Consider the following 26,985-nt stretch of genomic DNA (forward strand, 5'->3'; position numbering starts at 1 on the left):
GTGTTGCCTTCCTTCTTGTGAAGAACTCTCCAAGGGCTTGATTTAGAGCTTGCCTCCTGTTGCTTGAAGTCTCAGGGACAGCAAAGACTTCTCTCTGCCAGCACCTGGAGCCTCTGCTGAGACTCCTACTCTGCCAAGTGGTGCCCATCCAGTTCCCTGGACCCTGAAAGGAGAAGCTGGCAGCCCAAGAGTGAGAAATCCATGCACCGACTGCGGTGCGGGAAAAAGATTGTCGCAACTCCAATCTGCGGCTGAAAAATCAACGTGCTGCCGGCTTCATGGCTGAAAATCAACACTCGCCTGCAACGTGACCGGAAAATCAATGCCTGTGGCTGGAGAAATGACGTGTAGCATTGCTGACGGAGGCTGGTGAGATCACAACCCACGCTGCGTGATTTTCGGATCATCGTGTGGCAGGATTTCTGATGCAAATATCGCTGGGCGTGCAAAAACGACGCAAGGCCTGCCCGGACCCCAGAATGCGGTTCAAATCGAGACATCTCTCTCCTGCAGAGAGAAGAAACAATGCACGCTCACCCGACTGAAGGAGAAATGACGCACGGTCTCGCTCGTGAGTGATATAGACGCTTCGCAAGCCTTTTTTGACGCACACTCGCCCGTGCGGGGTTATTTTTGACACAATGAGGTACATTTTCATGCTAACAACGTTAGCGTTGTGTTTAAAACTACATGAAGTCTCTTTTTGGTTTTCAATTGATAACTTGACTTGTGTATTGTGGATTTTTGATGTTTTGGTCTTGTTCTGTTTAGATAAATATTTTCTATTTTTCTAAACCTGTGTTGTGTGATTTTGTACTGTTTTCATTAAGTAACTGTGTGTGTTGGTTCAAATACTTTACACCTAGCACTCTGAAGTTAAGCCTACTGCTCGTGCCAAGCAACCAAGTGGGTGAGCGGAGGTTAGCTGAGGGTGATTCTCTTTCACCCTGACTAGAGTGAGGGTCCTTGCTTGGACAGGGGGTAACCTGACTGCCAACCAAAGACCCCATTTCTAACAGCTAAGTTTTTATTTTAGTTTAAAGTAAGATATTATTACAATTCCTTACTACAATGCCACTTTACCCTTTGTTTTTTCAGTGAATATATACAAAGGAAAGGTATGTGAATGTGTTACTGAGGAAGACATACCTCGGAGAGGCTGAGCACCACCCTTATTCTGAATGCTTTTGAGCAGATCACAGACACCCAAATTTATTACTACAAGTAACAATGGGCCTCTTTACGAGTATGACGGTCCTAAGACTGCCGTACCCACAGTGGCTGTCCAACTGCCACATCCTTGGCGGTCAGACCGCCAGTTTGCGATGCAGGCCGAGCTCATCACCAAGCCAGGATCGTGGATCCTGATGAGTTGGTGGCAGTGAAAGCACTGCCGTGCTGAACACAACTTGCCTTTCCACCAGCCTTCTCATGGGGGGATGCTCCTATGAAAATGCAGGCAGAAATTCAGAGATGCGGCCACGGGGGACCCCTGCACCACCCATGCCCATGTCATGGGCAGTGCAGAGGTCCCTCCCGACAGCACAGTTGGAGTGTACACTGTATGCATTGCAACAGTGCCCAGTCCGACAGTGCTGATTGTGCAGATAGTGCAGCGGTGTTGGCCTCGGCTCTCCCATAGAGCCGAAGCCAATGCCGCCGCACTGTCTCCACCATCTGTCCCACCGGGAACATAATAATACGGCAGTGGGAGGCCACTGGCTTGGCGACATCCTCCCGACTGTCATATTGGTGGTCCGGCGGTCAGACCGCCCAACTCATAATCAGGCCCTATAACTCACTGTCTAAGGTAACTATAACTTGCACCCCCACCATGCACCGTTTTTCTTCAATAATTTAATTTTTAATGTTTCATTGATACTTTTATTGACATTATAAAACTTGTCATGAGTGCTGTAGTATCTGGGGTATTTAGCAGTGCATGGCGAGGGAACAAGTTATACTTACCATAGGCTGCGAGTTCTTGTTACTTGAAATAACTCTAACTATAGCTACTGAATTTCTAAGGTTTTGTACGTGAAATTCAGAACCTAAATATAAACTTCCTGTAACCTTCTTTTTTTTGGAGAATGTCTATGTTTTTTTTTTACATGAAGTAATCTTCATTACTATACTTTCATCCAACCACCACCATGCACAGCCTTTGGCTATGTGTGGCCTGGGTTAGCCACAGGGCCTGGTCTGTGGCCAGGCCCTGTGGCCAACCACCTATAACCACCCAACCCCCACACTGCGGATGGCCTTTGGCCATGCACAGCAGGAGTTGGCTTCAGGGCCTGTCTCTCTGGGTCTGAGAATAGCTGTGTGAGGGTGTCTCTGGGTGTGGGTGGGTGTGAGAGTGTCTAATTGCACTCCAATAGATGAAAGATGCATTCACCTCCACAAAGCATTTCAGATAATTTTTCAATATGGAATTGCTGAGTAAACACACTTGCTTTGCATTTTCCAAGGCCAGGAGTTAGGATCATTTGTCCTTTCCAGAAGTGGAGCTTCAACTGGGGCACCTGCTACATTTATATTTATAAGTGCTTACTGTTGAGGTTCAATTTCTGTGAAATGAGCATCATGGCCAGACGGAATCTCATCTGCTTGTTTATCCAACAAGAGTCCACAGTATTGGCCAGAATGTCTATCCAATTGGAGCACTTTCTACTGGTTAGTTAGTAAGTGCTACCTCGTTGGTTCAAGATCCAGTGTTCAAAAAGTCTTGCTTGGACTCTAAACACTGAAGTGGAAATTTTTTGTTTATGAGGTCAGAGTTTTGTCACATCACAGTAGAGTGCCGATGGAGGCTATGGCAGCTGATGAAACCATTTCAGGATAAATGAGTCTCATGCCTTCCTTATTAATCCTGTAAGACTTTAGATAATCCTGAACAGCAAGACATGTTCATTTCAGAAATTAAGGCTAAGGCATATCTGGAGAGTGTACATTGATAAGTATTGATTTATTGATGGGTGGAATGCTGATGGGTGACCATTCCGGTATCTTTCAAGGAGTTTCAGGGGTTAGGCTGGGAATGGAGCAGATTTCTTAAGGTGAATTCTTAAGGTGAATAGAGAGGAGCCTGAGTTAATTTTGCACATGGGTGTTAGTAGTGAAATGTATGGGGGGAGTTTGCATTCTTGGGTAAGATATGATCTTCCTCTTTACGACTGACATTACAGGCAACACTCCAGAGGTAGAAGGGTGCATGATCCATCACACAAACCGGAAATGGATCTGAATACTTCACTAGGGTGGAAGAGTGTGGTGTGGTTAGGGGAAGTGGGTGGGTTATGGGGGAGGTTTGGAAGAATGGGGATGTCTCTGCGTAGATTACTGTGATGAGGGCTTAAAAAGGGGGAGCAAAACAAGGAATCTGGATGTTAAGAGCAACAAGGGTTCTTCAAGGGAAACAGCTCAAAATGACTGCCCAAGGAGGGAGCATGGTCAGCGCTGTTACTAGGAAGAGGGCCCAACTAAAGATGAGGGGATAATCAGTAAGTCTAGCTTTCATGCAGTGTGGATTCTTATATCGGTCCAATTAGGTTTGCATCTTCCAAAGCACATTCTAAAATGCTGCATGTCTGCACAGTTTATGTTCAGGATCTGAATGATAGATCCAAGCGGACAGGGTGGCTGAAGGGCTGAGAACTTTGGGTGCAGATATTATATGCCTACAGGAAACACATTGCAGTGGCCAAAGGGGCTGGTTAGAGATTCTCAGGTATTCTGTGTTGATCTGTACTAAGCAGAGCACCACCACAAGGAGGGTGGCAACTTTAGCCAAAAGAAATATCTGTGTGGTAAAGCGGAGACCCTCAGATAAGCTCAGGAGGTGGGCATTGGTGGAATGTCAGATAGGAGGACCACACTTTACTATTTTCTCCATATATGGGTTGAATCTGGATGAAGTAGAAGTAATGAAGTATTTGGGTATGGAATTGGCCTTGTGGCCAATTCCTCTTACAATGTGTTGGTATTTTAGTCTGCATATAGAAGTCACACAGACTTCATCACAGGCAAAGATGTGGTCCTGAAGCTAAAAGTGTACAAGGCAATACACAACAAATGAGAAACCATGGGATTGTTGATGCCTGGGCTAGACTAAATTACCTTAGCAAATGTTTAACTATCCTCACAGGAAGTATGTCTGTCTGGATTACTTTATGGTATCACATAGGGCCAGATTTCGATCTTGGCGGATATAATACTCTGTCACAAATGTGACGGAAATCCAGTACACCATATAACGATCCCCATAGGACATAATGAGATCATAGTACTGTGGACAGGATATCCGCCACATTTGTGACAGAGTATTCCCCTCTACCAATATCTAAATCAGGCCCTTAGTGTTTTGAGGGAGGCACTAATAGACAAACTCCCCAGGGTCTTTTCGGATCACATCCCTCCGATTCTAGACTGTAGGTTGACTGTCACAGTTAGGCTGCATCGAACATGGACATTTGATAGGCAACTGCTTCTTAACCCAGAATATATTGAGCATATGAAGGAGTGGATGGCAGATTTTATGGATGGTAATAAAGTACGTACAGTGGTGGGTATTGGATGGGACTCTTTAAAAGCAGACATTAGAGGAGAAATCCTTAGCCTCAGCCTTCACAACCAAAGAACACGAGTATATAAAGTCAAGGAATATTATAGTTGGGCAACCTGAATTTCTCTATGTTAAGGTGGTAACGGAAGGTCAGGAAGTGTAATGCCTTCACTAGAGAAAACTAACATTAACAGTCACTATGCTATAAAGATAGACAAGAAATATGAAATTCAGAGGGCTGAAAGTTATTAATATAGTGATAGTGTAAGTAATGTCCTGGCACTGCGAATGTGGCAGAAGGAGGTGTATAGTGGCATTAATGCAATTATGCTTAAAGATAAGCACCAGGTTAACACTCTAGAAGCTATTGTTAGGGTGTTTGAGGAATATCATCAAACACTTTATCAGGAAGACTCGCCCCACCAGAGTAAGATCAAGCAGTTTCTTGATTTAACCAATGAAGTGATGCTAGAAGAGAGTGAATGGACATCTCTGGATATTCCTATTACGTTGGAGGAATCAAAAGAGGACCTTGACTGTCATGAATCCAGGAAGGCATAGGGACCGGTTAGGATCCTGCTGGAATTATACTGAGCATTTTATCCGGTGCTCACGAGGGATATGATCACTGCCTTTCTTGAAGCCCAGTGGGAATCCTCAGCTCCAGCATCATAAACATCTATTAATTTTGAGCTTTTCCTGAAAAGAAGGGGAAGCCCCATTGAATCCAGTTTCACTAGACGTATTTTGCTTCTTAATAGTGATGAAAAAATCTATTCCAAGATGCTTGCAATCATTCTGGGAAGGGCCATAGCAAAGCAGATTTCTCCTTGGCAGAATGGGTGTATCGCAGGCCATTCTACTATGGACTTCAGGTGAGTAATCATGTTATTTGATGTGGCTGAGGCACTAAGGAACCCCTATGGCTATAATCCTGCTGGACTCTGAGAAAGCATTTGACTGATCTTCATGGAGCTGTGGAGGTTTTCGAGAGGAAGTTCTGGGTCTCCGTTTTAATACAGCTATACCAATGCTATTTCATGATCCTACAGCAAGACTGCAAATAATGGGAAATGAATCTGATGTAACTGCAATCACTAGAGGGGCAAATCTGGGGTGTCTCTGTTCACCCATCCTGTTTGCTCTTTACGTTGATCTGCTATTATATAGGCTTGAGAGTAATAACTCAATCAAGCCTCTGACCATGAATGGTTTAATACCAAGATGTTGATGTATACTGATGATGTCGCTGTCATGGTCTCAGACCATGAGAGAGCTATATCTAAGGTAGAAAGGGAAGTGGAAAGATTTGACAAATCTCAGGCTATTATCTGAAAAAAGTAAAATCCAAATAGTTTGCAATTAAGAAGTCTGTTAGCTGAATAAGATGTAGATAGACTGTGTTTCTGGGAGTTACCATCACAGCCACAGCAGGAGACATATTTTCCTTAAACAGCAATCTTATTCTGATGAATATTAAGAAACACTTGCCACGCAATCTGGGAGCACTAATTCAAGCTATCCCATGCACCCGGAACCTAGTAGCAGCACTCTCCTGCTCCTCCGGAGCACCATACTGGGGGTGCCTACCAAAGTGCAACAGGCCCCTCCTCCGCTTCTCTGAAATGCAATGTCACTCACTTCCACTTCTGCAACCAGGGACCCTTTCTCCGCTCCTCCTTCGCTCCTCTGAAATGCAATGTCACTCACTTTCACTTCTGCAACCAGGGGTTACAGACTTGCCTCATAATGCCCTGGATCTCACCCCATGTACCACATCTAGTCAAATCAGTGCATGACCACTTACTCATTTCTTGAAAGTTGGTGATTTCTTGTCTGATGCTGGCAGTCTTATTATTAAAATCAGACATGCGGATTTAGGCATTTCCAGAATTTGTTGCCACTCCAACTAAATTTCTAAAGTGCCTTAAACTAGGCTGTAGTGCAGTGCAACTTTCAGTCAAAAAGTTTGCACCTGCACCCTAGACACAGCATGTGCCCAATTGAAGTATGAGGCATATTTTCAGCTCCTATGACTACATTGCTGAACAGCCGGAGGGAAACAATCTACACACTCAGACTGTACAGTAAGTAATACACAGCACACACTAGTCCCAGACATGTCACAGTATCAGTGCATACGGAGGACTAGAGAACAGTCTTACTTTTCAGAGGGGCCCAGGCAGGCTAGGTGGATTTGGGCTTGGCACCCCAGGATCTCTGTTCCCTGCCTCATCCTGCATGGTCAGCCCCAGGGAGGAAGCACTGGGAGACTGGCAATGAGGGCTTGGAAACATTCCTTCACACAGGCTTCCTAATTGTGAAGCTCCGGGGACAGGAGGGGTGAGCTGTCGCTCTCAGTGCTTGGGGTGTTCCTCCTACTGCTAGTATACTGTACCTGTACTTTGCTGCTGCACGCTCTCTCCCTGTACCAGGGCAGCATTCCTGCAGACACCCTTGATGAAGCCACCACCTTCTAGTCATCAACGGAACCTGTGAAGCCCATTGGGAAGCAAAGTCCACTGTCCCTTGATTCACGTGACTCAATGGCTGGCACAACCATGTTGGAAGGAACAGGCCAGCAGGCCAGCTCGTCTTCACATTAAGACTTCTCCTGCTCCCCAGAATGTGGATGTGTGCTCTGCCTGTCCTGGTGGCACAGGGGATGCTGGGAGAAGTTTTGTACTCAAACCAAAACTAAATGAATGTACTGCAAAGGCTCTGGCAACGGCCTGCCTAATTATCAATTTAAAAAATGATCGCTGGATGTTTAATTCCATGGGCGGAGCAGAGTGGCAGAATTTATTAGTAATTCTGCATTACAAAAATAACACAGAGTTACTAAATTCCGCCAATTCTGCTGGCGGAATGGAAAATTCTGCCCACTCCTAGAATTAGCATAGTATTCTCAACATTTACAATTAATATTTTCTGTGCCTTTTCTCTTTTGAGTGTAAGCATGTGTCACATGTGACAATAACTATTTTGTTTTTTTGGGAGGTCATTCTTTGTGCTATTCTATGTGCAAGTATTAGAGTTACAAATGTATTAATTGTTTGTAAAATTTCAGTTGCAGTTATTGTAAAAATGTTAAAACACATCACTCTTTTTAAAATTCTATACTTAAATGCTTGCTGCTGTCTTAATGTGTAGAATTCTTTCTTCAGGGTTTGTTTAGTTTCCTCGAGATGTGGGACTGGTGGTGACTTTTTGCCTGTTGAAAATAGAAAAGGCCTATTCTTTTACGTGTGGAGTTCTCCACGTATGTGCCCTATTTTTTATTGTTACACACTCACACACACATGACTCATTCTGAGGCTGGAAGAGTGGGAAGCCGCAGGTAGGAGGATGCAAAACACCCTAGCTGGTAGAGGAACTATGGGACAGAATTATGAGGGCCTAGCACCATTCCAATGCAACATTAGAGTCATTTTATTTATGCTAATGTGGTGTTGGAAAACCAAAAATGCTGCACCATATTTATAAAGTGGTACGGTGCTTGCATTGCACCACTATGTAACCCCATGTGCCACATTATGCCTGCAGCAGGCATAATGTATGGAAGGAGGGTGTTCCGGTGCTAGGAGGGCCAAAAAAATGGAGCAAAAAATCTAAGAGATTTCTTTGCATCATTGTTCTTGGCATTTTTAATGCTTGCTGAGAGCAGGCGTTAAAAAGAGGCTCCCATTGTTTTCAATGGGCCTCTGGGAGCTTTGCAGGATTAGCGTCAACATTTTTAAAAGCACTGGACTAGTGTCAAAAATTATGACGCTAGTCCCCCTGACTATCGCCATGGTGCACTGTATTTTAAATACTGCGCACACATGGTGGCATTAGGGGGCGCTAAGGGGTGCAAGAAAAGTGGCGCTGCACAAGTGGCGCTGCACAAAATCTGTCCCTATATTTTTTATGGGTGGATCAAATACAATCTCTAAGTTTGAAAACGCCCATGATTTGGCAAGACTAAGGTGAAATCAAAGAAGGAGACAATGTAGGAAGTGCTATGGGAAAAAGGGAAAGCACAAAAACAAACAACATGGAAGAGAAAGTAAATTAAGAAATGGAAATGTCTGTGATCAGTCTGTCTGATGTAGAACTCAACAATGAGAAGAGGCAAATTCACTCCTTAGGATTATCATACTGCCCTGTGTGTGAAATGAAGTTCTTTCGGACCTGCATAGACCTGTATGAATACATTAGCAAAATCAGACTGGCCCAACTATCATCTACCAAAAATCAAGAAGCCCTTAAAGAGCACACAAGTTGCAAATGAAAGCGCTAATCAAAGGCTGCTTACAGTATCTGGTCTAATTATTAAAAGAACTGGAATAAGAGACCTTGGGTATATTAGAGACAGAGACAGTCACTGAACAGAAGGTGATTAAAGCTATGGAACCAGATGTATTTGGAACTGAAGGCACTCCATTTAGACCAACTCCAACATTTAACCCTGCCACCCCAAGGGAAGTGATTAATACATTCAATGAGTGTGTCATCGAATACTTAAAGGCTCTGTGCTATTGTAGTGCAGCAATGAAAAAGAGAGATATTTCAACTTCATAGAGAAAATATGAACAAAAAGAAACATAGTAATTCACATTTCTGACAAAGGTGGTAATGTAGTGCTGTGGCCATTGATTATGTACACCAAGGAAACTTATCAATAGGCTAACAACACTACCTGTTATTTCAAGTGTGACTGAACAAGTTTGGGATAGGTCAGAACTAAGGCCCATATTTTTACTTTTTGACACAAACCAGCATCGGCGCTGGTTTGCATAAAAAATGTATCGCCGGCTAACGCCATTCCTACGCACCAGGCGGGCGCCTTATTTAAGGATTGACATTAGCCAGCACTGCGTAAAAAAATGACTCAAACCAAGCAGCGCTAGCATAGGGGAAAATGGGGGTTAGGCGTCAAAAAATGGCTCAAACCAGACTTGTCCCATTTTATGACGCACAACCCCCATTGAAATGACTCCTGTCTTAGCAAAGACAGGAGTCATGCCCCCTTGGCCAATGGCCTTGCCCAGGGGACTTCTGTCCCCTGGGCATGGCCATTGGGCACATTGGCATGTAGGGGTTCCAAAATTAGGGTCCCCTATGCCACTTAAAAAAAAAAAAAAAATGATACTTACCCCAACTTACCTGTACCTACCTGGGATGGGTCCCCCGCATCCATGGGTGTCCTCCACGGGTGGGCAAGGGTGGCAGGGGGTGTCCCTGGGAGCAGGGAAGGGCACCTCTGGACTGCTTCCATCGAAGTGAGCCCAAAGGTCCCTTAACGCCTGTACTCACGCAGGCGTTACAAAATGGCGCACATCAGGCGGTGGGCCATTTTTTAAGGCCTGCCCCCTCCTGTGCGTCAAAATGAATCAGGAGTATAAATAAAGCGCACAGGCCTTAAAGTCATTTTTTGGACGGGAACACCTACCTTGCATGTCATTAACACAAGGCGGTTTCCTGCATCCAAAAAATGACGCACACAGAGGATTTTTGCCATCCGCGGGGTCGGGCGTCAAAGTATAAATATGGGACAAGGTTTGAGATGAATGTGCGTCAAAATGTTTGACGCACATTCAGCGCAAACAGAGTATAATTATGCCCCTAAATATCATGCTGAATTGGTTGAATGGAGAAACAAAGAGCTCCTTATTCAGGAAGAATATCTTTTCTTATGGAATGACCACCCAAGGATAGCAATTCTGTATTTAATACTGAAAAGCAACCACCTGAAAGGCCCATATATTGACTATAGACAGATATTTTGTAAATACATCAAAATATATGGACTATTTTTTACAGAATCATGTCAAAAGTGTGCCCTCTTATGCATATAAGGTTAAACGGTGGTAGGGCTTGTTTTTTCAAATTAAGATAAGGTGGGCTATGAAGAAGACCGACAAGGTTGAAACGCGCCAGCCCTAAAGTTTAGCTTTGTACAGTTGTTTTGTGAATAAAGCAATGGATTCTGAAATAAGTCTGGAGTGCCACCGTCTACTTCATTATTGTGTTGAGATAGGATTTTGAATTTGAATATTTACGGAGCCTGCATCCGGAGCTGAGCACCAACCTCATAGGCGGTAGCAGTCAGCTGCAGCAGGAAGTTTGAAGTATATATATATATATATATACATATATTCACACATATATATATGTATACGTAATTGTATGTGTATACATATATATATATATATATATATATATATATATATATATATATATACATACATATATATTCACTAAAAAAAACAAAGGTTACAGGGATGTTATAGTTAGGTTCTGACTTTACTCATAGAAAACCTTAGTAATTCAGCAGTCATATTTAGAGTTATTTCAATCATATTCTATTCATGTAGATAAACACAAAAGGTATTTTACTCATTTCGGTCATCCCTACTCAAATCCTTTTCTGATCCTCTGAGTATATTAAGCATACCTTAAGCAAGACTTGAAGGTGAATTCCTCCAACTTGGTCAAGGCAATATGCTCAACAGTGAAAAATCCACACATTTTATCATCGCGTCCTGACATTGTAAAATATGAAATATGCATATTGAAACATATTGTTATTAATTGCATGGGCTTACTGGTTAGTTTGTGCATTATAAGTGTTAAACGTTGATGATTGCATGGCGTGATAAAACACACCCACCTGACCTGCTGACCTTGATGTATTACCAAATATTATAAGTTGTGCACAGGGGAACTAAAATATATTGACCTGGTAACACCATCCATTCACAATTACGCTGACCATATGAAATTTGGGGAATGTTTAACACTTAAAACTAATCAGTCAGCCCATGCAAGTAATAATCCATTCAGTAGTTTTTGAGATATTAAAGGGAAAACACATTTGTATATTTCTGGCTGTAACAACTTTGCAAAAATTAAGAGCTCATGCACAGCAAATGCAGAGCTCTGATTGGCTGCCAACACTTCAAACCAGGAATTGTGGGCAGCCATCTAGATTCCCACAGAAAATGTGGAAAAAAGGAAAAGGGGCCAGGGTAGAGACACCCTGACTCCTTAGCTCTGGAGGTGGGGTCTCAGAGGACCCTCCCCCCCCCCCTCAAGGCTAAAAAGCATTTTGTTTTAAAAAATTGCCACAAATTAGTGACATTTACAAATTTGTGCCAAAATATTTTAAAAACACAAGCACATGTTTCTGTGAGACCCCCAGGTGGGCCAAGTTCTGGGTGCATTTACATTTTAATGCTGGGTGCCCTGTGCATCCCCAGGGACCGAATCCTCCCAAGGGATTTACAAAAATGAAAAACAGGGGTGCCTCCTGACCCCCAACAGGCCTGGGGACCACCACCTCCCCAGTCTTCAAACAGTTGTAAGGGAGGGGTACTCCATCCCTCCCCTGCAGCCCAGGGGATCACCACCTCCCTAAATCTTTAAATGGATATAGCACCAGGGAGCCTAACCCCCTGTAGCCCTGAAGACTGCTACCTCTGCAAGGCATTTCTCAAAATGGGTGGGGGGCTGTGTGCCCCCCCACAGCTCCAAGGACCACCACCTCCCTGGGGCATTTCCCAAATTGTGCACATGGGGGCTGCCCGCCCCCGCAACCCTAGGGACCACCACCTCCCTGGGGCAAATTTTTAAAAAGAAAAGGGGGTCTGGTTCGGACCCCCGCAGCCCCAGAAACCACCAACTCCCAGGGGCTGTTTTTGTGGTAGGAGTGGCCGTGTGGCCTCGCTCAAGGAGGCACTGATGGCCCTGGGGGCCACCACCCCCAGGGCCGGATCTTGCTGTGTCCCAGGGTTCCCACACGCAGGACATAGTTGTTTGCTGTTGCTTGGTGGCAGCTTTGACAGCAAACACTCTGCTCGCAGTGAGGGATAGCTGCAAAAAACAGCTCTCACTAGCTGTGAGCAGAGGTTTCCTCTGTTTCTCTGCCTGTGGAGATGCAGGCAGGGAAACAGAAGAAACATTGCTCTGACAGAGAGGGAGCTGCTTTAGCAGCTCCCTCTCTGTCAGAGCAATGCTGGCTCCCACAGGAGGTGGGGAGCTAGCTGGGACAGTGGGGGCCTTCAGGCTCCGCCCACTGTCCCCAACATTGTGATTGGGTGCCCTGGAGGGCACCCAGGTCATATGGATTGGCCCTGGGGATGGGGTCCCCGGGGCCAAGATCCCAGGGCCAAGATCGTCGCTGGGGAGGGGGCCAGGTGGCCCAACTCCCCCCCCCAAAATAATTTGGCCAGGCTTCAGGGGATGGGGTCCCCTGGCTGAGTTCAGCCTATGCAGCCCTGTCGCCTCAAAGGCCGCGGTCCGGGGGATGGAGTCCCCAGGACCAATATCAGCCAAGTTATAACTCACACCCTTGCCATGCATTGCTAATCACCTCAGTTATTACATCAGTCATGAAAACTTCTATAACATCCTTAAAAGTATAAATTAAACATTAGCAGTCAGATTTTTGAAGAAAAAGCTGTGCATTGCGGTGGTGCGAGTTATAGTTACCTTAGGGTGCGAGGTAGAGTTACTTGAAAGAGCTCTAAGGATAACTGCTGAATTTCTATGGTTTTGTATGAATAAATTGAGAATCGAAAAATGACATCTCTGTAACTTTTGTTTTTTTCAGTGAATTTCTACGTTTAAAAAAAATTCTATTTCCTAACTATGACGCCCCTGTAACCTTTGGTTTGTCTCAGTGAATATATATATATATATATATATATATATATAGATACATATAAATATATATATATATATATACATATATATATATGTATATATATAGATATATATATATATATATATACATATATAGATTTATACATATGTTTATATATGAGCTTTTAGATTAGTAAATGTAAAGAAATAACCCAAAAAATGTAGGGCCTAATTATGACTTTGGTGGTATGACCATCGGACCGCCATAGCCGTGGGGATGAGGCCACCGTCTAACCGGCGGCCTCACCCCCCACCGTATTATGATGTTTTACCCGGACTCACCGGCAGAAATGTCATACTATGATATTTCTGCTGGTCAGCCCATGGAAACAGTGCATGGTCATGCCATCACAAACCAGCACCCTGAGAATACACAATGTCTGCAAACCAGACAGTCCACATTCCAAGGGTTCTGGCAGGGGGCCACCTACACCGCCCCTGACATGGTTGTGTGAAGTGCAGGCCCCCCCCATGGTCCCCAGCACTGGCTTTCCACCAGCCTTTCTCTGGCAGTGCAACTGCCATGCAAAAGCTGGCAGAAGGTGAAGTTGTGATCAGCCCGGCTGTGCTGCCATGGGCACCGCCGTGGCTGACCATGACTTCGACTGCTGCCAATGCATCTGGATCTGTTATCCCAGCAGTGGCTGCGGTCTCTTGCCGATCTGACAACCAGGATCATGATATTTTTGTATTTTGTTAATGATATTAGTGTGAAACTATATTTTATTTCAACATTGTTGCATTTATCATTGTAAGTACATGGAAATGCTATTTTTGTAATCAGTATTTTTGACACAATAGTTCGGTATCTAGATATTGCTGGTTTGGATACACTGTCAGTGATCCTTTACAATGATTAGTAGATCTTGCCTTCCAGCTTGAACATTGTTTATGAGAATGGAAAGAAGATAAAAAACAAGGACAGGGACCTTATATATTATTTAATAAACCTTTAATAACAAGGTTTCCTGAAGCCGCTACTGAAATATCTGAGGAGCCCAATGAACTATGTACATTATGAGGCTCTCTGTTGATGAGGGTCAGAGATGAAGAGAGCATGGTTTAAGTATGTATTATGGCAAGAACGGCTCCGTGGTATGTTTATGGCCATATGTCCTGAGAGGCACTAAAATGGAGTGACTGGTCTGTCTATTGAAAAGTCTTGGGCCACCTATATTATAATTCCAGTGATGCAGTACGACAAAGCAGAAACTGTACCAGCAGCTGAGGACAAAGCAGAAATTGCACAAGCAGTTGATTGTTCTATCCTTTATTCAGGCCTTGTGACAGAAATAGCTATAGATATGCCTTTACAAGTGACAATTGAGAAACCTACTAAGATATGTTCTTTTGATCTCATTGCCTACCCACTTCTCCCAATTATTGTGGGGATTCCTTGTTAACTAGGCAAAATCCTTCTAAAGTAGACTAGTAGGCATATGATTCTGTTGTCTAAGTTCTGGGACTTACATTGTATGTAGACGGTTTGTTATTTTCCTCCTGGGGCCTGGTTCACAAAGGTAAATATACATGTGTAGATTTACTTATGTATAAATATACACGTTTTTTGCTATTCATCATATCAGATTGTAGATTTATACCTCAACCCAGGTGTGGAGCAAGCTACAAGATTTATAGCTTTAAAGATTCTACTATACATTTTTCTCATGTAGGTGGCAAGCTCTCTATGGAAAGTATAGACTATTAAGATGTATTATTCTTTAAAAAGTATTAAAAGTATTTTAATATAAAATATCAATGCAAATTAATATTAACAATACATTTTTAACCTAGAACTAATCAAATGAACTAATCAAATACAATTTTGCAGAACATTAACTTATTAAATAATTAACTAATTACATATATTTAGGGGCATGTTTAAGAGCCCCCTAGCACCACTGCTAGCATCACTTTTCATGACTCTCCGGTGGTGCTATGCCCTGCACCGTATTTACAACGTGGAGTTAAGCCCCTTTTGAGGCTTAACGCCACCTTATAAATACAGTCCCTTCACACGCAGCCCTTTGCGTGGAAGGGACGTGCAACGGGTGTTGCTGTGGGTGTGCCACAGCAACACCTATTGCATTTTGATGCTGCCTCAGATTTACGGGTTTTCGTAAACCTGAGGCAGCACCAAAATCTAAGGCCACCCCAGGGGTGGCATTAGCAAGGCACAACAAGGAGGAGTACTGCAGCATGCCTAGAAAGAGCAAAATGCCAGAAATTATTGTTTATGTGCAGGATGGTGTCCCTACCTGCACATAAACAATCATTTCAAAATGACGCTTTGGCACTTCTGTGTGTGCTGCATTTTGCCAAATTGCCATTAGCGATTGTTTATGTGCAGGAAGGGACACCTTTCCGCACATAAACAGTAAAAAATGGTGCAAGGATTCCTGCGTTGGCGCTAGGCAGCTCAATTTAGCACCAGCGCATGTGAATTGTAAATACTTAAACTTTAATTTTAATTTTATTCCTCAATTAAATAATTGCATACACACACACTCACGCATACCCACATACAAACACACATATATTACATGAAAAAAGGTTAAAGTTTAGTTCTAGTTAGGAGAACCTTATTTATTCTTTCATCAACTTAAAATACACAAATCTTACAAATTCTGAAGTTATAGTTATAACTTACAGTTAAAACATGTGCCTCATTCTAAACGCCCTATAACTCATGTACCTCTGTACACAGTGTTGTGAACTCGCTAACCTCTCTATATTAACTATGACTTGCCCCTCCACCATGCACAGTGCTCTTATAAATAATTGCATTTGATATAGCATGAGTGTTGTTATGAATGCTATTATTTAACATATGGTATCAGTGATGTAATATGAAAGGGTGTAAGGAGTGCTTGGATAATGTACAAAATATATTTAATGTCATGTGGCTAGCGAGTTCACTGTGTACAGAGGTGCACGTGTTATAGGATGTTTGGACAGGGAGTGGCCAGATGTGGGGAAGGGTTTGGGGAGAGTACTCTGGGGAGATAGTCTTGGAAAAGAAACATTGGCTTGCTCCTTGCATATGCCAATGTTCTTTTGGCATTCTTTTTGACAGTATTTTCTATACAGAGTCCGACATCACACATAAACTTCTGAATCAGATTCCAAAATACCTTGTCTTAGAATCTGCCTTCACGACTCAGTACATTGTGCAAAGAAGACCTTGATTCTTTATCAACAAATGAGTCCTCATTAGCATGAACTTCTCTATCTTGTGGTGTAATGTTTGCAACAAACCATTACTCCAGGATTCAGTGTCCCTCCAGCCAGAGGAAATTATCAGCCTTACCGGGATTCAGACATTAGGATCATCGGATCTACGCATTTAGCTCGTAGCACAGCCATTGTGACATATAGAGAATTATTTTGGGACATATAGGGAGAAGCCCAAATCCAACCAGGCTGCCCGCCAAAGTCTCTGGTGCTGCTCTGGTCTACTCCGTGAATAACTGGCATGTTGTTCCATGATTGCCCACCTAATATAGGCGGGCCACTCCAAGATGGTGCTCAGGATTTGCGACCACAAGAACTTGCTGCTGTGAGTTTTCGTCTATGGAAGAAAGCTGGTAGAGAGAGCACAGGTTACATATGTGCTCCTGATATTTGAATGTAAATGTGAGCCAATAGTTAAGGATAGCCTTGCGTAAGAAGAGTGGTGCTCTGGCAATAGCACATGTTCAACAAGCACAGTGCCCTATATTCAGTAAAGCCGGCAAGAAGGAGACATTTTAAGGCCTGTGACATGTTGACCCCATGCATGTTAAAGAGCACAGTGTGGAATGGCACATGTGGATAGGAGGTGACTGGGGATCAGGGAAAACATCTGCACATGAGACAGAAGAAAATATAAGCAGCGATGTAGGTTTTCTGGATACTGCACGTTATCATTACATGTCTATCATCACCAAAGGCGGATGGAAAATAAGTAATGCATAGCATCAGAGAAAAGCATTAGAAGGCCATGTTTAGTATAGAAGAAAGGCTGCATGCGTAGAGTATGTGTAAAATATAAAAGAAGGCAGATAGGCTTTTATGAGAGAGATGTAGAGGCATTTGGGGGCAGCTGTGACAGAGAATGTAGTATAGAGGGCTGTGTCATACAATGGAGTAGCTTGTTATACAGATGAGTTGAATGACCTGTGATAGTGTCATACAGTGTAGTAGTGTGTTGTAGAGTGGAAGAATATACAGTGAAGTAGATTGTCAGAGAATGGCACAGATGCCATAGAGTACAGCAGAGTGTTGTAGAGCAGAGGTTTATAGACTGGAGTGGAGTGTCATAGAGTGGAGCAGTGTAAAGTGGACTATTGGACAGTGGCATAGAGTGGGCTAAAGTGTCATACAGTGGAGTAGAGTGAAGTGGCTCAAATAGAATGGGGTAAAGGTGTCATAGAGTGGAGTGGCATGCCGTACAGTACTGTAGTGTAGAGTGAAGTGTAGTGAAGTGGTGTTGCATAGAGTCGAGTAAAGTATCATCAATTGGAGTGATCTTTTGTACAGTAGAGTGGTGTGTCATAGAGTGTGGGAAAAGGTCATAGAGTGAAGTAGATTGGAGTGGCACAGAGTGATTAGAGTGCTGTGACATGCAGTAGGGTTGAGTGTTGTAGAGTATGATAGAACGGAGTGGTATCAAGTGTCATAGAGTTGAGTGGCATATAGTTGCATAAAGTGAAGTGGGGTACAGAGGAGTGGCGGAGTAGAGTGGGGTAGTGTGTCAAAGAGTAGAGTGGAGTGGGGCAGGAAAGTGTAGAGGCAGTTGTGTAGAGTGTCATAGAGTGGATTAGCGTGTCATACAGTGACAGTGGAGTAGACTGTCATACAGTGGCATAGAGGGGATAAGAGTGTTGTGGAGTGGACTGTAGGGGTTTAGAGTGTCACGGAGGGGAGTAGAGTATCCTAGAATGGAGTAGCATGGAGTGGAGTGTCGTACAGTAGCGTAGAGTGGGGTAAAGTGTTGATCAGTAGAGTATAGTGGAGTGGAGTTGAGTGGAATGGCATAGCTTGTAGTGGAGAAGAGTTTCAGAGTGGAAATGCATCTCAAACAGTAGAGTGGCGTAGAGTGCAGTGACATAACATAGAGTGGAGTAAAGTATCATAGATTGAAATGGAATGTCATAGAGTGAAGTGGAATGGAGTGCCATGTCATAAAGTGTCAGAAAGTATTTAGAGCAGAGTAGAGTGCATTGCCATAGAGTGAAGTGGAGTGATGTAGAGTGGAGAGGCATAGAGCAGAGTACAGTATGGTAGACTTTGGCAGAGTGGAGTAGCATAGAGTGCTGTAGATTTGAGTGGCATAGTGTAGCATACAGTTGAGTGGTATAGAGGGGGGTAAAGAAATAGAGTATGTAGTGTGTCATAGAGTAGAGTGGAATAAGTTGTGGTGGAGTGGCATAGAGGGAGCTAGTAGAGTAGGTGGGGTAGAGTGCCCTACAGTGGCATAGTGTGGAGTAGAGTTGTATACAATGGCATAGACTGGAGTAGAGTGTTGTACATTGAAGTGCCATGGATTGGAGTACAGTGTGGTAGAGTGGAGGGGTGTAGAGTATTGTAGAGAAGAGTGTTGTAGAGTGAGTGCTGGAGTAGAGTGAATGACATAGAGTGATGTAGACTGGAGTGGTGTACAGTGGAGTGGTATGAAGTGGACTGGCTTAGAGTGTAGTGGCATAGAGTTGAATAGAGTACAGTGGAATGGCGTGGAGTAGAGTGGTGTGGAGTAAAATAGTGTACGGTGGAGTGGTGTGAGGTGGAGTGGCGTAGAGTGAAGTGGTGCATCATTGAGTAGAGGGGAATGGCTTAGAATGGAGTAATATGTCTTAGAGTAGAGTGGAGTGCCATGTGATAGAATGGCATGCCATACAGTGCAGGGGCATGGAGTGGAGAGGCATACAGTGAAGCAGAGTATAGTGGAGTGGCATAGAGTGGAGTGATGTAGAATAGAGTGAAGAAGAGTGTAGTACAGTGGAATGTCACACAGCGAAGTGTCATAGAGTGGAGTGCTATAGAGGGGAGTGTTGTACAGTGTGGTATGGTGGAGTAGAGTGGAGTGGCATACAATGGAGTAGACTGTTGTACAGTGTAGTGGTGACCAGTGATGTAGAGTGGATTGTAGTAGAAGAGTCCAGTAGAGTAGAGTGGAGTAGTGTATCATTGAGTAGAGAGAAGTAAAGTGGTATGGAGTGGCATAGAGGAAGTTGCAGAGAGTGTTGTACAGTGACACAGAGTGGAGTGAAGTGGTATAGAGTGACATACACTAGAGTAGAGTGTCATAGAGAGGACAAGCGTAGTCTGTTGTACAGTGGAGTAGAGTGTTGTAATGTGGTATAGAGTGAGGTGGAGTGTCATATAACCAAATGCAATGGCTTAGAGTGGTGTGTCATACAGTACAGTGGAATGGTCTGTCATAGAGTATCATGTCCTGGAGTGTAGGGGCATAAAGTGGCTTGTCATAGAGTGGAGTGGCATGGAGTGTCATAGAGAGGAGTGGAGTGTCATACAGTGGAGTGACAGGTTGTAGAGTGGAGTTGCGTGTCATAGAGTGGAGTGGTGGATTATAAAGTATCATAGAGTAGAGTAGAGTGGTGCACAGTGGAGGGGTATACAGTGGAGTATAATGTTGTAGAGTGGGGTGGCGTTGAGTTGAGCACCATGTTATATGGTATGGTAGAGTGAAGTGTCATAGAGTGCCGTAAAGTGGAGCGGCTTTCAGTGATGTAGAGTGGTATGGAATAGAGTACAGTAATGTAGTACACTGGAGTATAGGGCAGTTGTGTGTCAAAGAGTAGACTGGAGTAAAGTGGCATGGAGTGGTATTGAGGAAATTGAGTGAAGTTTTGTAGTTTGGAGTAGAGTGTCGTAGAGTGCCATTGAGTCGAGTATAGAGTTGTCGTGCGGTATAGAGTGTAGTAGAGTGTCTTAGATTGGAAGAGTGTAGAGTGTCATAGAGTGGAGTAGAGTGGAGAGTGTAGAGTGACGTAGAGTGGAGTGGAGTAGAGTGGTGTGGCATGTCATAGAGTGGAATGGCAGAAGGTAGAGTGGAATGTTGTGGAGTGGCATGTCATAGAGTGGAGTGGCATGTAATATAGTGGAGTTTCATTTCAGAGAGTGGGTAGAGTGGAGTACAATGGTATACAGGCGAGGGGCACAGAGTCGAGTAGAGTGTTGTGAAGTGGTGTAAAGTGTAATGGTGTGTCATACATTACAGTGGTGTGGGATGTCATAGAGTGGCATGTTGTACAGAGACTTTCGAGTGGAGGGGTGTATATTGGAGTGATGTAGACTGAAGTGGGATGTCATAGAGTGGAGTGGCATTTAGCGAAGAGGCATAGCATAGAGTTAGGTGGTGTGTCATAAAGAAGAGTGGTGTGAAGTGTCATAGAGTGGAGTGACATGGAGTGTCAGAGTGAAGTGGACGTCTTGTGGAATGGCGTGTTGTACAGTGAATTGACATGTCATAGAGTGGAGTGACATGTCCGACAGTGGAGTGGAATAGAGTGTTGTACCATACAGTGTCATTTAAACAAAGGGAGTGGGTAAATGGGTAAACAGATTTAGAAGAAATTTTGCAGACATGTAGAATATGGGATGAAAAGGGCTTTTTGGAAGTGGATCTAAATTGGTTCAGTAGTTTTGAAATTATAAAGCACAAAAACTTAGTGATATATTGGCTTTAGTATACTGCACTAATTTCACAGTATAGCATGGTACATTGCAATGGAAAAAACATATATGATTGGGTAACGAAAGCTCTTAAAAAATTTAAAGGTAGCTGTACTGTTTAGATCACACTTAGATCACACTTAGCCTGCATTCTGGGTTTTAAGGGGAAATATAGGCAGTCATTACAAAATTGGTGGTAAAAGCCGCTTACCGCCGCGCAGAAGACCGCCAACACACCGCTGCGGCCGTGGAATTCCGCCACAGCTATTATGACCCACATCTCGGAATCCGCCAAAATTCAGACACCCACACAAGTCCGCCACGCCAAAGGTCAGTGATAAACTGGCGAAAACAAAACCTCCACCGTCACGCCAACAGAAATACGCCCACACTATCACGACACGAATCCACGCGACGGTTTTTCAACCGCGGTATTCCATTGGCGGTACACACCGCCGCACTCAAAATACACACACTCCTACAAAACACAGCCACATTGGACAATTCAAAATACACACACCTGAGACACATACACACACCACTCCCAAACACCCATTACAATATAAAACACACACCCACATCACCCACAAACCCCTACGACCAGAAATACAGAAAGAAGGCCAGAGAGAGACCCCACCAGCAAGCACAACAGCATCCACAGGCACATAACATCATCACCCACACAACTTCCACGCACCTCACACAACACACCACTACATATCACCACACTTATCACCACACACTCCACCCCACACATCACCTACACCACCCCAAGGCACTGCAAAGACACCCCAGGTTCTCGGAGGAGGAGCTCAGGGTCATGGTGGAGGAAATCGTTCGGGTAGAGCCACAACTATTCGGATCACAGGTGCAGCACACCTCAATTGCAAGGAAGATGGAGCTATGGCGAAGAATAGTCGACAGGGTCAACGCAGTGGGACAGCACCCAAGAAATCGGGAGGTCATCAGGAAAAGGTGGAACGACCTACGGGGGAAGGTGCGTTCCGTGGTCTCAAGACACCACCAGGCGGTTCAGCGGACTGGCGGCGGACCCCCACCTCCTCCCCCACAACTAACAACATGGGAGGAGCAGGTCTTGGCGATTCTGCATCCTGAGTGCCTCGCAGGAGTAGGTGGAGGAATGGACTCTGGTAAGTCAAATCTTAACTATTACAACCTCCACCCTACCTGAATGCTAACAAATACCCCCACCCTCACCCTCACCCCCATCACACCAACTCCTCACAAATGTCCCAATATCACAACCCACCCATCCCAACACCAAGCCCTGCATGCAACTACAAAGCATGGACACCCATCACTAAAGCATGCACATAGCAATACACCCCCATAAACCATCATCACACAAGCTCCCACACAGGAATGCCAAAACTGGGGTACACGGTCACCCACCCATTGCACACCATACCACACACAGATGCAATAATCATGCCTTTCCACCCCTGCAGGACCCCTACCCAATGTCACCAGACAGGAGGGTTCAGACATGTCCACTCCACCCCTAGAAGAGGCCCACAGTGATGACAGCACCTCTGTCCAACTGGATCTAGATGACCAGCCCGGACCATCGGGGACCTCTGGACAGTCGGTTCCCCTCACACAGGCACAGGCCACCACAGACCTTCCCCCCTCTGGAAACACCAGCACAGCACCCACCCAGCGGGCCCATACCTCCGTCCCCAGGACACGTCAATCAGCTGTGTGTCCACCACTACAGGGAACCCAGGATGACCCTCCACCCCAACAACAACAGGGACCTGGGGGCAGTGGCAGTGGGCACACAGTCCAGGGGACGGAGGCCCAGGAACACAGGGGAACTGGGAGGGCTGCCGTGCGACAGGGGGCGGACAGGCCAAGCGAACCCACTCTCCACGAGGCCCTCTCCTCCATCATAGAAGCATACCACCACTCCCAGGAGACAATGGCAACGGTACTGGCCAAGTTCCAGGAGACCCAGCGCATGCAGGAGGAACAGTATTTGGGCTTCAGGGAGGAACTCAGAACCATCAGGTCCACCCTGGGCACCATCGTAGGGGTGCTGAAGGAAGTACTCAACACCAGGAGGGACACTGTGGCACAACAAGGGGCCCCTGACACTAGCATGGACGATGAACTGCACACCACCTCTGCCGGCGCTAGTGGACAGGACGCCCCGCCACAGGACCACCACACCAGCACCCCTCCACCTGCAGAGGAAGAACCACCCCACAAACGGTCCCTGAGATCCAGGAACAAGACAGAGAACGATGCCAAGACCCCCGCCAAGAAATGAGACCACCCTGATTGTCATCCTACTGTCCCACTTTGTCACCCTGTCAATAATTAAACTGCCCCAGCTCCACTTCCTATGCCCATATGGGCAATGCACCTGTGAGACTAATAGACTGGACTCTAACATGGACACTCCTCCGCCATCACCCCTCACCAATTAACTTCCCCCTCCAATATTTTACATTGAAATAAACACACCTAAAGCACAAAATGATCTGGAGTCTGTCTGTGATTTCAAAATAATAGTGTATTAGCAATTACAGTGACAAAATGTGTTTCAAACAGTAATGTCAACATACCTATGTCACACAGCTCTAGTCCATGAGGAATGTAAGCAGATGGCACACAGTGGGACCCACATCTGTGAAACCGTAAGGGAAAGTGACAACCTCAGTGACCATACACTGGGTGAAAACGACAGACAGGATAGAGGTAGTAGTGTAAAAGTACATGTAGTAGGCAGGATTGTATTCTCACCTGTGTGTCACTGGAAATATTGCTGGATCACTGAGTCCCTATTCTGCATGTCTTCTTCCTCTGCTTCATCCTCATCACTGTCCACAGGCTCCACAGCTGCCACAACACCGCCATCTGGACCATCCTCCTGCAGAAAAGGCACCTGTCGTCACAAAGCCAAGTTGTGAAGCATACAGCAGGCCACAATGATCTGGCACACCTTCTTTGGTGAGTAGAATAGGGATCCACCTGTTCTGTGGAGGCACCTGAACCTCGCCTTCAGGAGGCCGAAAGTCCGCTCGATCACCCTCCTAGTTCACCCATGGGCCTCACTTTAGCATTCCTTTGCCCTGGTCCTGGGATTCCTCACTGAGGTCAGTAGCCATGACATGTTGGGGTACCCAGAGTCACCTGCAAATGGCGAGGGACAACTGTTAGACACACACTAACCTGTAGGGAAAACCCCAGACAACCATTCCCATTGTCTTGCTTCGAGGGGCTCACCTAATAACCACACACGGTGCCTCTGGAGTTGACCCATCACATAAGGGATGCTGCTATTCTGCAGGATGTAGGCATCATGCACTGAGCCAGGGAACATGGCATTCACATGGGAGATGTACTGGTCGGCCAAACATACCATCTGTACATTCATGGAATGACAACTCTTCTGGTTTCTGTACACCTGTTCACTCCTGTGGGGGGGTACCAAAGCCACATGTGTCCCATCAGTGGCACCTGTGATGTTGGGGATATGTCCCAGGGCATAGTAATCACCTTTCACTGTAGGCAAATGCTCCACCTCAGGGAAAACGATGTAGCTCTTCATTTGATTCAGAAGGGCAGACAACACTCTGGACAACACGTTGGAAAACATAGGCTGGGACATCCCTGATGCCATGGCCACTGTTGTTTGAAATTACCCACTTGCAAGGAAATGGAGCACTGACAGCACCTGCCCTTGAGGGGGGATTCCTGTGGGATGGCGGATTGCCGACATCAGGTCTGGCTTCAACTGGGTACACAGCTCCTGGATTGTGGCACGGTCAAACCTGTAGGTGATTATCAAATGTCTTTCCTCCATTGTCGACAGGTCCACCAATGGTCGGCACACCGGAGGATGCCGCCATCTCCTCACATGTCCCAGTGGACGGTGCCTATGAAGGACAACAGCGAACACAGAGTCAACGAAATCAGAAGTACGTACCCACAGTTTACCCAGAACACCAATCATACACAAAAGGAGGCCTGTATGTGTGTTGAGGCTAGGCCTAGGTATGTGTGACGCAGTTGAAAATGAGGCCATGTGGGCCCCTGAAATGGCGGCTGCCTGACCTCTAAAGTGGGACAATGAGATGTGAGGTAACTGCGCTGGCGTTGTACACCGTCGCGGTAGGCAGTCGGAGACCGCTGCGCAATGCTGCGTTGGTTAACATTGGACCCTATGGGTCCCAGGAGCCAATGATGATGTACACCGGCGGTGCTGGTACGCACCGCCGTGGACGTGACAACCATTTTCTATCACTTCAATCACTCAATACCTGATCTTCGACAGGAGAGGACCTACACTGCAAGTGCTGCTGTGACCTCAGTTTGGAAGAGACAATGGCTTGTGCGTCTGGGGAAAGGGCCCCTGCCTTCACATCGGAGGAGTTGGAGAAGCTCGTTGATGGGGTCCTCCCCAGTACACGCTACTCTACGGTCCTCCGGACCAACAGTTTAGTACACAGGGAGCATGTTGTTTGGGCTATGCCTGTGTGGAGAGGGATGGATGTTAGAAGGAAGGGGGCTGAGTGCTGCATGCATGTAAGACGGTGAGTGCATGTGCCACATAGCAAGGGTAGGGATGGGGGCCACTCACTTTGACGGTGCAGTTGGTAATGACTTCTCTTCTTCCCCTGAACATTTCATGTAGGTCAGCGCCCACCAGAAGAAAGATATTTGGCGTGCCATTGCCAAGGACGTCTGGACCCTGGGGGTCTACCACAGACGGAGCACCCACTGCCGGAAAAGATGGGAGGACATTCACCGCTGGAGCAAGAACACAGCGGAGGCTCAGCTGGGGATGGCCTCCCAATGTGGGAGGGGTGCCCGTCGAACCATGACCCCCTTGATGTACAGGATCCTGGCGGTGGCCTACCTGGAGTTGGATGGGCGCTTGAGGGCATCACAGCAGACACAAGGGGGTGAGTACACTCTCATTCATCTGGCATTGCGCGCAGTGGAGTTGTCTGGGTGGGGGAGGAGGGCTGTGGGTTTCCCTAGGCTAGGGCTAGTTCCGTAGGCTAGGCCCCTCCGTAAGGCATGGCCCTGTGGCCCCCCACTCCACCTCTGTAGAGTGCCAAGTACAGCTATTCATGCCCCCGTGTCATCTATGTGTGCAGATGTCGTCCATAGCCTTGTAGGCCATTTCCCAGGAATTGCACTGTAGAGCCCAAGTGCGCAGCGTAGTGCAGGGGGCTTCTCTGTCTGTCTTGTCCACCAACAGTAGTGGTAATCCATGCACTCAACATGTCTTTATTCTGTTTCCCCCCACTTTTTGTGGTTTCCCTGTTCTTGTGTGCATTAGCATCATCAGGCGGAGGAGCAGTGGCACCGGAGCATAAGGGAGCTGCATCCCACATGGCCATGGAGGGCAACACTATGGACTCTGAATTCACCAGTGGGACGGAGGGCGAGGAGAGCTCCACGGCGGGGACAGGAGCTGACACCAGCGTCACGGACTCATCCTCTGATGGGAGCTCCCTTGTGGTGGTGGCAACATTTGTGCCCCCCGCATCTACAGGTACAGCCGCCACCCCCCCTACCAGCACTACCCTCCCAGCAGCCCCTCAGCCCTCGCCCGTGCCCGCTCACCCAGGAGGGTGGGCATCACCTTAGCCCCAGGCACCTCAGGCCCTGCCCCAGTCACCCCTGCTGCCCTCAGTGAGGAGGCCATTGACCTCCTCAGGTCACTCACTGTTGGGCAGTCTACCATTTTGAATGCCATCCAGGGTGTAGAAAGGCAGTTGCAACAAACTAATGCATTCCTGGAGGGCATTCATTCTGGTCAGGCGGCCCTTCACAGAGTCTTTCAAACTTTGGCCTCAGCACTGATGGCAGCCATTGTCCCTGTGTCTAGCCTCCGCCTCCAACTTCCTCCACCCAGACCCAATCCCCTGTACCTCTGCCTATCCCAAGCACACCATTAGACCAGCCTGCACACACCTCACCACACAAGGGAAGCTCAGGCAAACATAAGCACCACACATCCCACAGGCACTCATGCAAGCATCACACACATGCAGACACACCAACATCCACTGCCT

The sequence above is a fragment of the Pleurodeles waltl genome, chromosome 1_2 (assembly GCF_031143425.1).
Source record: "Pleurodeles waltl isolate 20211129_DDA chromosome 1_2, aPleWal1.hap1.20221129, whole genome shotgun sequence".
Classification (NCBI taxonomy): Eukaryota; Metazoa; Chordata; class Amphibia; order Caudata; family Salamandridae; genus Pleurodeles; species Pleurodeles waltl.